The sequence below is a fragment of the Camelus dromedarius genome, chromosome 6, assembly GCF_036321535.1.
Source record: "Camelus dromedarius isolate mCamDro1 chromosome 6, mCamDro1.pat, whole genome shotgun sequence".
Taxonomy (NCBI): Eukaryota; Metazoa; Chordata; class Mammalia; order Artiodactyla; family Camelidae; genus Camelus; species Camelus dromedarius.
Genome location: NC_087441.1, coordinates 56,016,964 through 56,030,472, shown reverse-complemented (window position 1 = coordinate 56,030,472; position 13,509 = coordinate 56,016,964). Strand labels below are relative to the sequence as shown.

At 32.8% G+C, this 13,509-nt stretch overlaps 1 long non-coding RNA gene across 1 annotated transcript in view; it reads left to right on the top strand.

The window, feature by feature from the left end:
• Positions 1 to 1,402, top strand: part of LOC135321592 (uncharacterized) — a 71,979-nt gene extending 70,577 nt beyond the window's left edge. The window contains exon 4 of the long non-coding RNA XR_010381460.1: positions 874 to 1,402. This is a non-coding gene — a long non-coding RNA (uncharacterized LOC135321592). The remainder of the gene's footprint in view (positions 1 to 873) is intronic.
• The last annotated feature ends 12,107 nt before the right edge of the window (positions 1,403 to 13,509 follow it).

Genomic DNA, 13,509 nt, shown 5'->3' with positions numbered 1-13,509 from the left:
GAAAAATTGTAACAGTTGACCCAAAGAAATGCCTCAGCAAATCCTAAGAGGTGATAGCAATCCATCTGAGTTAACCAGATTTTGGGGGTTATTTTCAGCAACAGTAAATGAGCTATGTGGAAGGAAAGAAGCAAGGAAGAGGGAAGTATGGATTTCCTGCAGACAGGTAGAAAGGAGGCTTTGTTTGAGGACCTGTGTTGTCCAGGTATTAAAAGAAGGGATATTCTGAGGTTTGGGGAACTTGAGGTGTTGCATTATGACCTGAAGTTATGTGTGTACTGCAACATCTACTTTTTACCACAGTCAGAGACTTCCTTTCTTTGAAAAAAATACAACTGTGCTTACAAAATCAAATTTAATAGCTAACTTTTAATTCAATTAACCTTATTCAAATAGGGTTAAATACTGTGCGGGAGCCTTGACCTTAACAATGAAGAGTGACCTGTAGGATCACGGTATTAGGAAGTGTGTATGAGAGGGTAAGGAGGAAAGAAAGGGTATGGGTGGGTAGACAAAAGCTGACTGAGAATAATATCATTGCATATATCTTAAACAACACCCAGTCCTTAGTCCTGTTGTTGAGAGGTGCATTTCGTGCAGCCGATGCATTTCTTTAAAGGTGTGTAGACAACATCCATTTATGTCTGATATTTCTCTTTTTCACACTGACATATCAATGTCGAACCTGTTAGATAACTTGAGGTAATGAATTATCTACATTCAAGACTGTTTTTAAAATTTATGATATTTTTTATAATGATCTTCACATTTCAAAATGAGGTACTTTGGCACATTAGTGATGGCTTAAAGTGAAGTTTTTCGAGTACATCATACATTTCTTGTGAAAGCTGATAATCATTTCTTTTCCTATAGATAAAATGAGAAGAAACTGTGTAGACTTCTCTCAACTCCTCAAGTACTCTGCTTTTCAGCTGACACAAACCTGATCAGAATACCCATGAAAGACTGTTCTTGAGATATGTTTTCTATAAAAAGGACTGAAATGTTACACTTACAAGAAGATGACCACAAATCTGCAAACTTAGTAGAAGCCAGATGGCCAAGTCGCCACAATGAAGAAGCCATTGGCCTGTCTCAGCAGGCTATAGCCACCCAGCAGCTACTTATCACATGCCTTGGAGGGTGTTGTTCACACATTTAAAATGGACACAACAGAGGGGTTTGTAAACATCCTGCTCATGCCACATAAAGATAGTATAGGAGTTGAGACATTTATTCTCTGTCCCTTTCTCTCTTGCTTTTTTAAGTAGGGTCAGTTATACATTCTGAACTATAAGTAGAGAATTTAACCTAATTTATATTTTAAATAGCTGCTATTATAATACCTTTACTGATGTTTAATTTAGAATAAAAGAGATGTCTAGCATTTGTTGACCATTTTGTAGAGATTTTCAATTCACTCTATGCTAGCAGAGAATTTTTAAATGTTACATAATTTACCTTTTGAAAAATTTCCTTCTTAGTATCAACATGGAAAACCTTTGGATGTTGTTGTTCATTTATATATTTATATACAGTGTCAAATTGAATACCATCTATTTCTACTCTATCCTCCATCCTACTCTTCAGCTAATAATCAACTGTCTCTTGTTGTTTGATTACTAGGGAAAATGCAGAGGCTGTAAATAAGTAGAAAGGGATTGATATCTAGGTAATTTTATTTAGGAGAAATTGAATTTAATACTTGCTGAAAAAACTTTTTTTCCAATGTTATGCTGTGATACATGTAACTCTTGTCTTTAATTCTTTAAATTAGAATTTAAAAATCACTGTTATCTGGGAAAGATGAGAGACTAATCACATTGTTTGATTCAAAAACATTGGTCATTCATTAAACAAACAAGCAAAAAACTAGGGTTCTACTATCTATTATGCTTTTAACCATATTAGCTGTGGGAATAAGCTGAGTGTTGTACCCAAGGTGCTCTTAAGCCTCTTGAGGGTTGGGGTATGCACATGCCACAAGCTGTTAAGGGCACAGTGTTGGAAGAGGTAATGCAGAGGGCTTCATTAATAAAGGAGTAACTGAAACTGTCCAGAAGTGGCATGGAAGATGAGCAGGTCACAGAGATGTGGTAAGGTTAAATAGGATTGTAAAGACTTCTACTTTCTTTACTTTCACATTCTCTGCAAGAAGAACCATTTCTAGGGAAGAAATCATATATTCCGAAGTAATTTTTAAAAATACATGTTGCATTAAATCTTCTGATTTGACTCATATGATTCTCACATGATTCTCATATCTTTACTCAATGGAGTAAAATTATTATTCATGTGAAAATACTCTGATTTAACCTAGGTTACAATTTTGGTTGACCACCCCTCTCCCACTAAGGACAATGTTATGAATATACTTGATGAGAAACTTTGAGTAAATAAATTGTTGACACAAAAGTTTTTGAGAATTTAAAGTGCTTAGTATATTTGTAAAGATAAGGGAAAAGCCTAGAGAAAACTGAATGCCAGCTCTACTTAAGTTAACGCCTCTCATCTTATATCCTATCAACACCATGAAGTTGCATTTCCCTATCACTTTACTCAAAAGAGCAAAGGGCTTTCTATATCATCCTAAGGTTTTCTTTTATGGTTTTATTGTAGGGTATGCTGCTGTGTAAAACTGAGGATATATACTGTTTCAGAAAATTGCATTTACTGTTATTTAATTGTAGAAAATTGTATTAATTCAATAAAGATGTAGCTATGTTAGGTATGAGAGGTTTTTCTACAAATTTGTGTTAATTTACTGTAGACTGTGACCTTACTGTTCTATTCATAATGTATCAACTGGTATATAAAGATGTTCATCCCATTATTAATTTAGGAACAAATCTGAAAGCCTTCTTTGCAAAGTTATTTTCAAAAGCAAATTTTATGTGATTCTAATACAGTTTACTTAAATTATGAATTTTAAAAGACAGTACATTATCTCATTCTTTCACAGATCTATAATAATCAATGTTTAGTGGTTCTTCCATTTTAAAATACATTTATCTTATGTACACTAAACTTCTCTTGCTAATCAAAATTCAAGTTGATTTTCTTTCATTTTTTCCGCAAAGAAAAAGATTTTGGTCAGTCACCAATTAAATAAAATAATTTTAGAACTGCTTGTAGAGCACAATTAAGCTTTTCCCTTTTCAGTTAATCTGATACAATCAGCAGCGTGAGTTCAAACCTTGAGCCACAAGGAAGTTTTAGAAAGAACTCCTCCTCTTTTATTAACTATGAAATAATTAGAGGTTGAGAAAAACGGCAACCAGGGGTTATGAGGGCAAATGGTAAAAAGGTTTTTTTTCTTTTCATTTTGTTATTATAAGAATGATCTTTGAACCAAGGAAACTATTAAGGATCAATATACCATTAAATTACAAAAAATTATTAAACTCTCACAAAACATTTATTCTTAGCTAAGAAGTTCTGCTGTGCTCTTTCAGTTGCAAAACCTTGTTGGTTCCATGGCAAAGTGTATGTTACATGTGGGCTTCTCATCTGGAACAAATCTGCTTAAAGGGAAGGACTGATGTGTTAATATTCTCCAGATTGTACTGCAACACAATTTTCATCTTTTCAGCTTTTCTCTTAGTTTTGAAGAACTTGAATGGGCAAGTGGAAAGCAAAGAGGATCATTTGCTGTCTTGTTCTACCAATCTTTAGAAGCCCTTCTGGGTTTATAGCAGCAGCAGTCTACTTTTTCGTTCTTAACTAACTGTCTTCCTCAGTCGTCAGCTAGTTGTTTCAAGATGCCCCATGATTCAACATATCCCATCAGACTTCTACTTCTGTTTCATTCTATCTACATGATCTAAAGAGCTCCCTGAGGTGGTGCCTACAAAGATGAACAGAGCAGCACAAAAAAAGTCTTAGGGAAACATTTAAACAAGGACAGTAACTCTTCTTTAGTCACTGCACGACAATTCCACGGACAATATTTCTTTTACTGTTTTGTCATTTCATCAAAAACAAAAAATTCAAAAACCTTTCTACTTAGAGAATTAGTCTTTGGCAAAAATATAGTACTTTCTTCCAAATCATTTATATATTTTTTAGACAAATCTTGCTTTCTAATATCACACTTACTATGTCAGATTTCTCACTGAAAAATTACAATGCCAAGTGTTTATGATGACTTTTTCAGTACTTCACCTTTTGTCACATATAACAATGATAAAACCACATAGTTGAATGTTTATCTTTTTTTTCCCTTTGTCACTCACTTCTCTACAGTAATATTTTTGATGACTCTAGATAGCAATTTTTAACTTCAGTGATCATGTCCTATGATAATAAACTATAACTTACTTTTTATTTGTTTTTCTTTTTGAAATTCTTCTGTCTCACATTCATGATTACTGTCTATTTATTATTATTGTTGTTGTTATTATTATCATCATCATCATAATCATTGTCTTTGATTAATAACTCCCTAGTGCCTGGCTCTTCTCAAATGCTTCATATGTTTTATCTCTGGTCTGTTTATAAAATCTTTATAGTACAACTGAAAGGAGGGGTCAATGATCTCAAAGTGAAAACTTTACCTAGTGACATTTTTAATTCATTTTTGCAATAATTAGTTATTATTGAGGTTTACTTTGAAATAAATAAGTTTGTTGGCAAATATAAAGATAAATCCATTTTGCCTCTGCTCATTAATTCTTACACTTTAGCATAATTAAAGAGAAACACATAATGAAGAGGTATAATATAAATGAAATGGCAAAGCAGAGGAGGGAGCAACTAATTTTGCCTGTGAGTCAGAGAAGCATTTAAGTTGAGTTTTGAAAGGAGAAAAATGTGTCTCTAGGCAGAGAGAGTTTTAGAGAGGAGTGGGTAAAGGCTAAGGGAAAAGTAATTGCTAAAGGAGTACACACATTAGTGTATGGATTTGTAATGATTTTGTCATTGTGTAGAGGCCAATGATTCTCCTTTCCATGTGAAATATGTTCTGAAATGATGAAATTGTCAGATGATGGTACTTTAAATAAAGATGAAAGACAGAAGTGAGGTGCACTTTATACTATTGACCACTGGAATGAATAAGTTGGAAAAATAAATAATTTTCAGTACCAGAAAGATATAATGAGAAGATGGTTTGCTCACTCACGGATTCTACCTGAGACCCAGGTAGTAATTTGCACACATAATGGAACTGGTCATTGGTATTTAGAAGGTAACTTTATACATGATTTTAGTCTCTAACTAGTCGGCCAAACCAGATTTAAAGAATATTATTGAAAAATTTATGTAACTAAAAAATAAATTCTACTCATTTTAATAAATATGAATATATAAATATATTCATATAAGAGAAAAGTGTTTCAACACAGTAGATTTTTTGCTTGTATTTTCAAGTTGAATACTTCTTGCTATTAGTAAATGACTTTCTAAATTGCAATGCTCTCCCAGTTTCTGCCCATTGTGTGTATATTGGTAAGGGAAAAGTCTGAGCACTGGAATATATCAGCTTTGTTTTTTTGAGGTATCTCTGTTCTCTGCATTGTTGAATCTTTTTAATAGCTCACCTTCTCCTAGATTTTATTATTTGTTGGCATGTTGTGAGCTGTATTTACCCACCAGTTGTGACTGAAAGAAACATGTAGCTAGGTGCAAAGATTCCCTTTAATAACCATTCTATGCTTCAGTAATTCTTAGTATTGGAGTGATAGAAACATATACTTTCCCCCCTTTCTCTACATTAAGTTCCTAGTAACTGATTTTTAAACAATTTAAGGATGTGCCAAGTGTTTGTATTTTGAAGGAATAAGAGCTGGCATTGGATATGATGCAATGGGCAACACTGCCACAATATAAAGTATTTAAATTTAAAAATAAAGCCCATCTGGCAACTGCCAGTACCAACAGAAAGGAATCACAGCAAGGAGAACAGGACAAATTCCTCAAAAAGAAGATTAAAAAACCAAGAACAAAAAACAACAACAACAAAAGTGGCCATTGAATTTGGGGACCTGTGCTTCCATTCTCATTATATTTCTCTCTGGAGTAGGGGGTAGCTCTAGGCAAAGATTTAAATGTTGTCTTGAGCAATATTTTTTCCTGTGGAATGTCTCCAGGGAATCTCTGACTGAGATCCAAATTCAAGCCCATTGTAATCTCCTTGCATGATGCAACATATGGAGTGGCAGATTTGTGCAGGATGGTGTTGTGCAGATGTAGGATGGTGATGATGCTACACTGTGAAGCCGAAGATAGCATCTAAGGGTGTTCAAAACTATCAGTTTCACTCCTTGGTTTGAAAAAAGTAGAAAGAAATTCAATTTGAGAAAAGAATTGTGCCTGGAGGAAAATAACAGAACATAACATTGAAACACTTAATGGTCAAATGGAATCTGAAACCAAGTTAGGCTGAAAGTACTGGATTGATAACAGAAATCAGACTTGGTATGTATCGGAAATGAGACATGGCATTTGAAAACATGATTTCTTGCAATGTCTGACCTCACTGATATCTTATTCAGATACCTAATTGTAGGAAAAGTGTTGATGAATTGGAGGACAGCAAGGAAGAAATAAAAATAGAAACAATATGAATGGAGAATTGATTCTTTGACAAAATTATCTTTTCAAAAATTTTCATGAGAAAATATTACTACACACTGGATATAGGAGAAAATTTATATAAAACTGTCTAAACCTATATAATTAAGAATAAAGAGAAGACTGTGTAAGATAGAGAAAAACAGACCATTAAGTCAACATCATAATGGGGAACTGCTTTTGAATTTGGAGATTTTTTAAGGAAGGTCTGAAATCTGCCATTTGAAAAAACTTTTAAAATACTTCTCTAGTTCCTCAAGGTACTTTGTCGAAAGTCAAATTTGGTCATGAATGACTTCAGACTGCTCATAAAACAAAAGATGGAAGATATTTTCTTTCTAACTTACTTATTCATTCATTCAATAAATATTAAGTAAAAACCATGAATCAATTATAAACATAACAGCAATGACTCTTTTGATACTTTAATTTCAAGGTTAAATATAAGGCCGTCTTTTTTTTTGCACTACAACTAAACATTCAAAATGTTATTGTTCTTCCTTTGATAATGTCAAATAATAAGCTATGAATTCAAATAATAATTTAATACTGTTAAGGCCAGAGAAATATTTTCTGTTCTTTGTTTTATTTTCAGTATGAGTTATTTTCAGGATGCTTTAATATAGCAAGTCTAGCATAGAATCTGCCTCAAATTTCAGTGTTAGTTGTTGTCATTTAATTAGACATTTAAGTGCATATTTACTGAGGCAAAATTGGATGGAATCGAAGATGCCAAATCCTTGTTTACAAAGAAGTGATAGGAAGAATGAAAAGTAATTCTACTAAGGAAAAAATGTTAAAACAACAGAGAAATTATTTATAATTTTTATCTTAAAATGAGAAAAAATATATATTCCACAGAGTCTTGTAATTATATTTTTAAATTTCAAAACAGATATAAACAAAAATACATATTACATGTCTGTATAGTTTTGTAGCCCTTTGCCTTATGTAATTGTTTAGGTGGAAAGATCTGAGTAGTTAAAAGTCTATGTAAATTAAGAATAGCATTGTTAGTAAATTTAACATTTGTATATTTCTTAGTAAGTCGCCTATTAATGTAAGAACATACTCCAACTATTATGCTTACTTTTTTTTTCAAAAGTATCCGGGATGTTTTTCAAATGAATCCCTTTGTATTATAATTACGTCATACAAAAATTGATTGTAATATTTAAATTTCCCTCTTAGCCACTATTGAACACATCTGAATTTAATAAAAATTCTTTCACTCAGCAACTATTTATTTTGTGTAATTATGTGCTCATCTCATTTTCTAGGTATAGGAAATAAAGACATAAATAACGCAAAACTTTGCCCTTGTGAAGTTTACATTTTAATGAGGGGGAAAAGCAAACATAAAGAAATATATAATACAATGTCAGATATTAATAAATCTATGAAACCAAGAAAACAGGGTGACTCACAGAGTGTGGTGAGAAGCAGGGAAAAGATGGTAATTTTAGATAAGGGGCTATGAGCAGGCTTGCTTGAGAAGACTGCACTGAGCAGACACTAGAGTGAAAGATAACTGGAGTAGAATGGATGAGGGAATGGGAAAAGGAAAAAGAAAGAGCTCAAGGATAGGGAAGGGGCAGATTATGTACAGTCTTTGGGTTTTATTATAATTGCAATGGAAAGATACTAGCTTCTTTTGAACATGAGTGTCAGGATCTGATTTACATTTTTCAATGCTCATTCTGCAGTGTATTTTGGTTTGTTGAGAAAGAATTGACAGTGACTTGGAGTACCATGACAGCAGTGCAAGTGGGGAAAAACACCCAGGTTTATGATACACACTGAAGATAAGTAAAGCCAAGATAATACATTGGTACAGGCAAAGAATAGAATCGAGATAACTTCCTCTGTACAGGCTCTGCAAATTGATGAGCATTGGCAACATTCACTAATTAGAAAAATACTGGAAGACCAGCAAGTGGAGAAAAACATGTTGCTAATCAGGATATGTAATGTCTGAGGTGATTATTAGACAATTAAGATTATAGATACAGAGGTGAAGTTGTCAGGGCTAGAAATATGGCTAGGGAAATGTTCAAAGGTACATTTTCTCTACCCCCTCCCAATTTCAGCTCAGCTACTTGAAGGTCAGTTATCTACAAGCTCAGATGCAACTAGGTCTTTATAAATTTGTCCACGAGCATCTCCAATGCCACAGAAACTCATTTAGTCCAGCCAGGAAGAATTAAGAGTCTAGTGCCCCTGAAGGTATACTTCAACCAATTTGTGTGTTTTTGTGTGTGTGTGTGAGGATGTGTGTGTGGTGGTGGGGTAGTGACCAGTGAGTAAATGCCCCCTCCCATTCCTTCATACAGTTAATTCTGAAAGCATTCTGAGTATGCTTTCTGGAAGTCCAGAGCAACTGAGTTTTGCTGCCTAGTGATACTTAATCTCATGTGTCAACATAGGCCACAGTACTCAGCTATTTGGTCAAACATCAGTCTAAATCTCACTGTAAGGTATTTATTAGATGAGATTAACATATAACATTTAGATCAATAAATTTTGAGAAAAGCAGATGACACTCCATAACATGGTGGGCCTCATCCAATCAGTTGAAGGTCTTAAGAAGAAAAAAACAGAAGTCCTTGGAGGAAGAGGAAATTCTGCCTCCAGATTGCCTTGGGAATCAAGGTGTCAACTCTTCTCTTGGTCTCCAGTCTGCCAGCCTACCCTGCAGAATTTGTATTTGCTAACCTCCACAACAGTGTGAGCAAATTCCCAATTATATATATGTGTGTGTGTGTGTGTGTGTGTGTATAAATAAATTATATATATATAGGTAAATAAATAGATGAATAGATAGATATAGACAGATATAGACAGAATTGGTTCTTTGACATGATTAGAGTTAAAAGCACTATGACTCTACCTCCAGTAGTAAAGAGAGGACTAACAATCCATGATGTGATGTGGCAGTCGAGATATACAGAATATCACCATTAGATACACTTAATCAAGAGTATAAGAGGAAAGCACACATATAGATATCTATATATAAGGAATTATATATCCATATATAGAGTTTTATATATATATATATTATATATATAATTACTTCTATATCCTTAAAGAACCCTGACTAATAAAAATTTTGGTGCCAAGAGTTGTTCTAGAGGACCACAATCTTAAGGATCAGTTTTCTGAATTGGTTCTGATGTTTCTGGAATTGGTTCTTTGACCTGATTAATGTTAAAAGCACTATGACTCTACCTCCAGTAGTAAAGAGAGCACTAACAATCCATGATGTGATGTGGCAGTAGAGATATACAGAATATCACCATTACATACACTTAATCAAGAGTATAAGAGGAAAGATTCTAGATGACCCTGAAGGTATATACCTTCAAACATTATTGTCAAAATAATCTTAGGGCTTTAGTTTCATATGTGAAGGTGAGACTAATGCTTTCTATCTCAGGAAGTCATTATAAGTATTAAAGAATAAATGAGAAACCTGGCATACAGTATGTACTCACTAAATTGTATTATCAAGGCTATCATGTTTTTATTGATTGATTATAATCTTTCATGTATTGTTATCAATTAAACAACACTTATTAATCATCTAAATGTCCCAAGCACTATTCTTGTCTTGGGGGTTCAGTGGTAAGAATTGTTGACAATACCCCTGTTCTCTTAGAGACTAACTTCTGCATTGGAAGAAAAAAAGGCTTGAAAGAAACATGAAAACACTACGTATTTTAAAAGAAGAGTAAGATCAAAGGTATTTCTGGTGAGAAAAAAAACTGGGCTCAACTTGACTGGAGTGGAGGAAATCTATTAGGAAGTAACGGATAGAAAAAGTGGGGTAGTGATTAAATATTCACCATAGCCAAAGGAGTTAAATCTCAAGAGTTTTCAAGAAAGACAGAGTTCTTGTGAGAGACTGAGGTAATTCATTTGTCACCCTGTAGGACTTTATGGGATGCCAGGGTTGTGTGGCCATCTCTCAGTATTTTGAAATCTAAAAATATTTTAACTGTGTTTATTCCCAGTTCTCAGAACTCAGCTTCATGTTTCCTTGCTCCTTAAAATAGAAACGCATACAGCCAGAACTGTTGCTTAGTGCAGTAATCTATTTGAGATTCCAAGTTTAAAAAAGCAAATGTCCCCAACATTATGAAATAAGCAGTCATTTCAGTCATCCAGTCACCTATAATTTGTCCTCCAAATTTATAGGCATGTAACTATTACCCAAGGCTTTTTACCAAAACCAATTTCTTCCTCTATTCATTTACATTATTTTAAACGTTTCAAGGATTTATATTGGGTTTGAATAATTATGAAGCAGCATGATTTCAATTATTTTGAATATGAATCATTATAGCATGTAGAATTTATTATGCTTAAATATGAACATTATATTATCTCAGGGTAACACAGAAAAATCTGGTAATCTAATAGAAGTGAACTTAATACTATGTCTTTAAATGCTGCATTTTTAGGTTTATTCACTGAAACCCTAAATTTAGATACATTACTCTCCTGACAAAAAAATAAATTAATAAAAAGGAAAAATGTCATATTATTACTTAAATTAAGGAAAGATAAGATAAATCTAAAAATAAAACATATAGTTTAACAAAAGGGTTAGCCAATGAATTGATGGGAATGAAAAATACTCTCCATAAAGAGATGAGGAAAAGAAAGAAAAATGAAGATGGGACTGAGTGTTGGGTAATGGAACAGATTGTTTTGTTGAACCTGAACAAAAAGGGTAACTAATTACTGTGTCAAATAATTCTGACCTTTGTCACAAACTGTAACATTAGAAACCAAAGCGATCCCTAGCGTCAGGCTTCATATGCACTTGACTTTCCAATCACTGTATTAACATATTTTACATTTATTTGATAGAAACTTTGCATTTCTTTTCTCAAGGGACCTCTGCATTTTTTCAATAAGGCAGAAATTAGGAAAACTGAATTCCACTAGTCACTTGTGAACTGGACTTTTTATTTGAATCAGAGGAATTTTTTTGAATACTAGGGAACTGGGGGAATCTTATTACTTCTTTTCTGTATTTTGTCCTAGGAAATTCATCAGCCTACTTTTTTATTGCATCTTTGTTTGAAATTTGTAACAGCAAAGCAACAAATGTTCTCCTGGAGTTTAGTGTTTCTGCAATCCACTGACTCTCCATCACCTCAGGCATTTAGAGAACATGGAGCATAAGGCACCAGGGGCTGCAGTGTACAGCTACTACAAATGCTGTCAGCTCTTCACATTGGAGTCCATGTGAGCAGCCCCATTTGAGGACTTCTCAATATTTACACATTAAAAAAAAAAAGTAAGATTACTAGTTTTGTTCTTAAAAACTCAGCAAATTACTAAACACTGCTCTTATTCATGTATAATTAATTGTCAAATCTGGTGACTAACATTGCTTTGCCAATATAAATTACATTTTATTTCACATGAATTGAATATATGGATTACAGAATTTAAAAAATAAATCAGTAAAACACACTATCAGCCTATTTCAAACAATAAAAATCAACTCTGTGTTAGTGAATAGTATTGAAACAGGTTTCTTTTAAACGGTAATTTGGGTATTAGTTTTATAGGAATTTTTTTTTAATCCTTAAACTCAAAACTTATAACAAGTAATGATTATTTGTTAAAATTCATAAAAATGGACTGGTTCTGTTAGGTAATTAGATAAGTGGGGGTACGGGGCAGATAGATGGAGGAGAGAGAAGATGGTCCAGAAGATGGCATTATATCTGCCTCCAGCATAAAGGGACTTTACCTCTTCTAAATGAGTGCCAGCAAGAAACTGGTTAGAACCAGACAGCCGCAACTACTCGGTAGCAGAAAAGACTTAACCCGACATGACCCAATGCTCATTGTATTATAATTAACACGGCGGTTTAGCTGCCCTCCCCCTCCTATGGGTTTTTCTGTATACATTATGGGTAAAAACATGAGTAAAGGGGCCAAACATAACTAAGCATTCCAAGGAAAACTCTACAAATCTATATAGCTTAAACATTAATGTGATGTATTATAAAGAAATACATGTCTTAAACATACCACAGAAATATGAAGTAGAAAAATCCATGTGTACATATTCTATCTATAATTTCAAAAGAAAGACATTTATATAGTTGAGAAATACATCAATAGCTATATAAAATATATTTACTTCATAGTGGCAATGGTAAAACATTTGTTTATAATTTAAAATACCCTTGGCAATAAATATTAAAGCATTAGGTAGAAAAAATAATTTGCTGTCAAAACTGATCTAATTCAAGAAACATTGAGAACCTATAGCTGAAATGAGTATAATATTAAAATAATTTAAAGAAATATTCTCATTATTTGTAGCAAATTCTCCAGTATTCTTTCTTTGAAAGTAATACACTTTGACAGAAGTTCAATATTAAAACTGAAGTTATTATAGAGTCAGAAATGACCTTTCTTAAAGACTTAGAAACAATGTTAGAAACAATTTATACAATGATCTATACCAAAATTATTGACAAAAAATTATAACTCTTAATACTTCTATTGTTGATTTTAAATGTTATGACCAAGTTAGGAAATATATGTCTAATATTAAGTCAGTCAAATAGTTATTATGCTGTCAACACAGTTCAATTACTCAACATTAGTACCTGAGAAATTGTGTTTCTATTGAAGTTAAATTCCTTTGAGTTGATATTTGGTTTCAATGATGTATATACATATACAAATACACACACAAACATAAATATACATAGAGACTAACTTAACCAAAGATAGTATATGTGTGTATGTAAGGGTATGCATGTGTGTAAATACATTTAATTTATATTATTTTATTCATTTTGGTACACCAAAGTAGCTTACTTTAGTTATGGAAGATCTATAACCAAAATAACAAATTAAGGGTAATTTCTCCCAAATTCTACATGTATCAATTGTAAA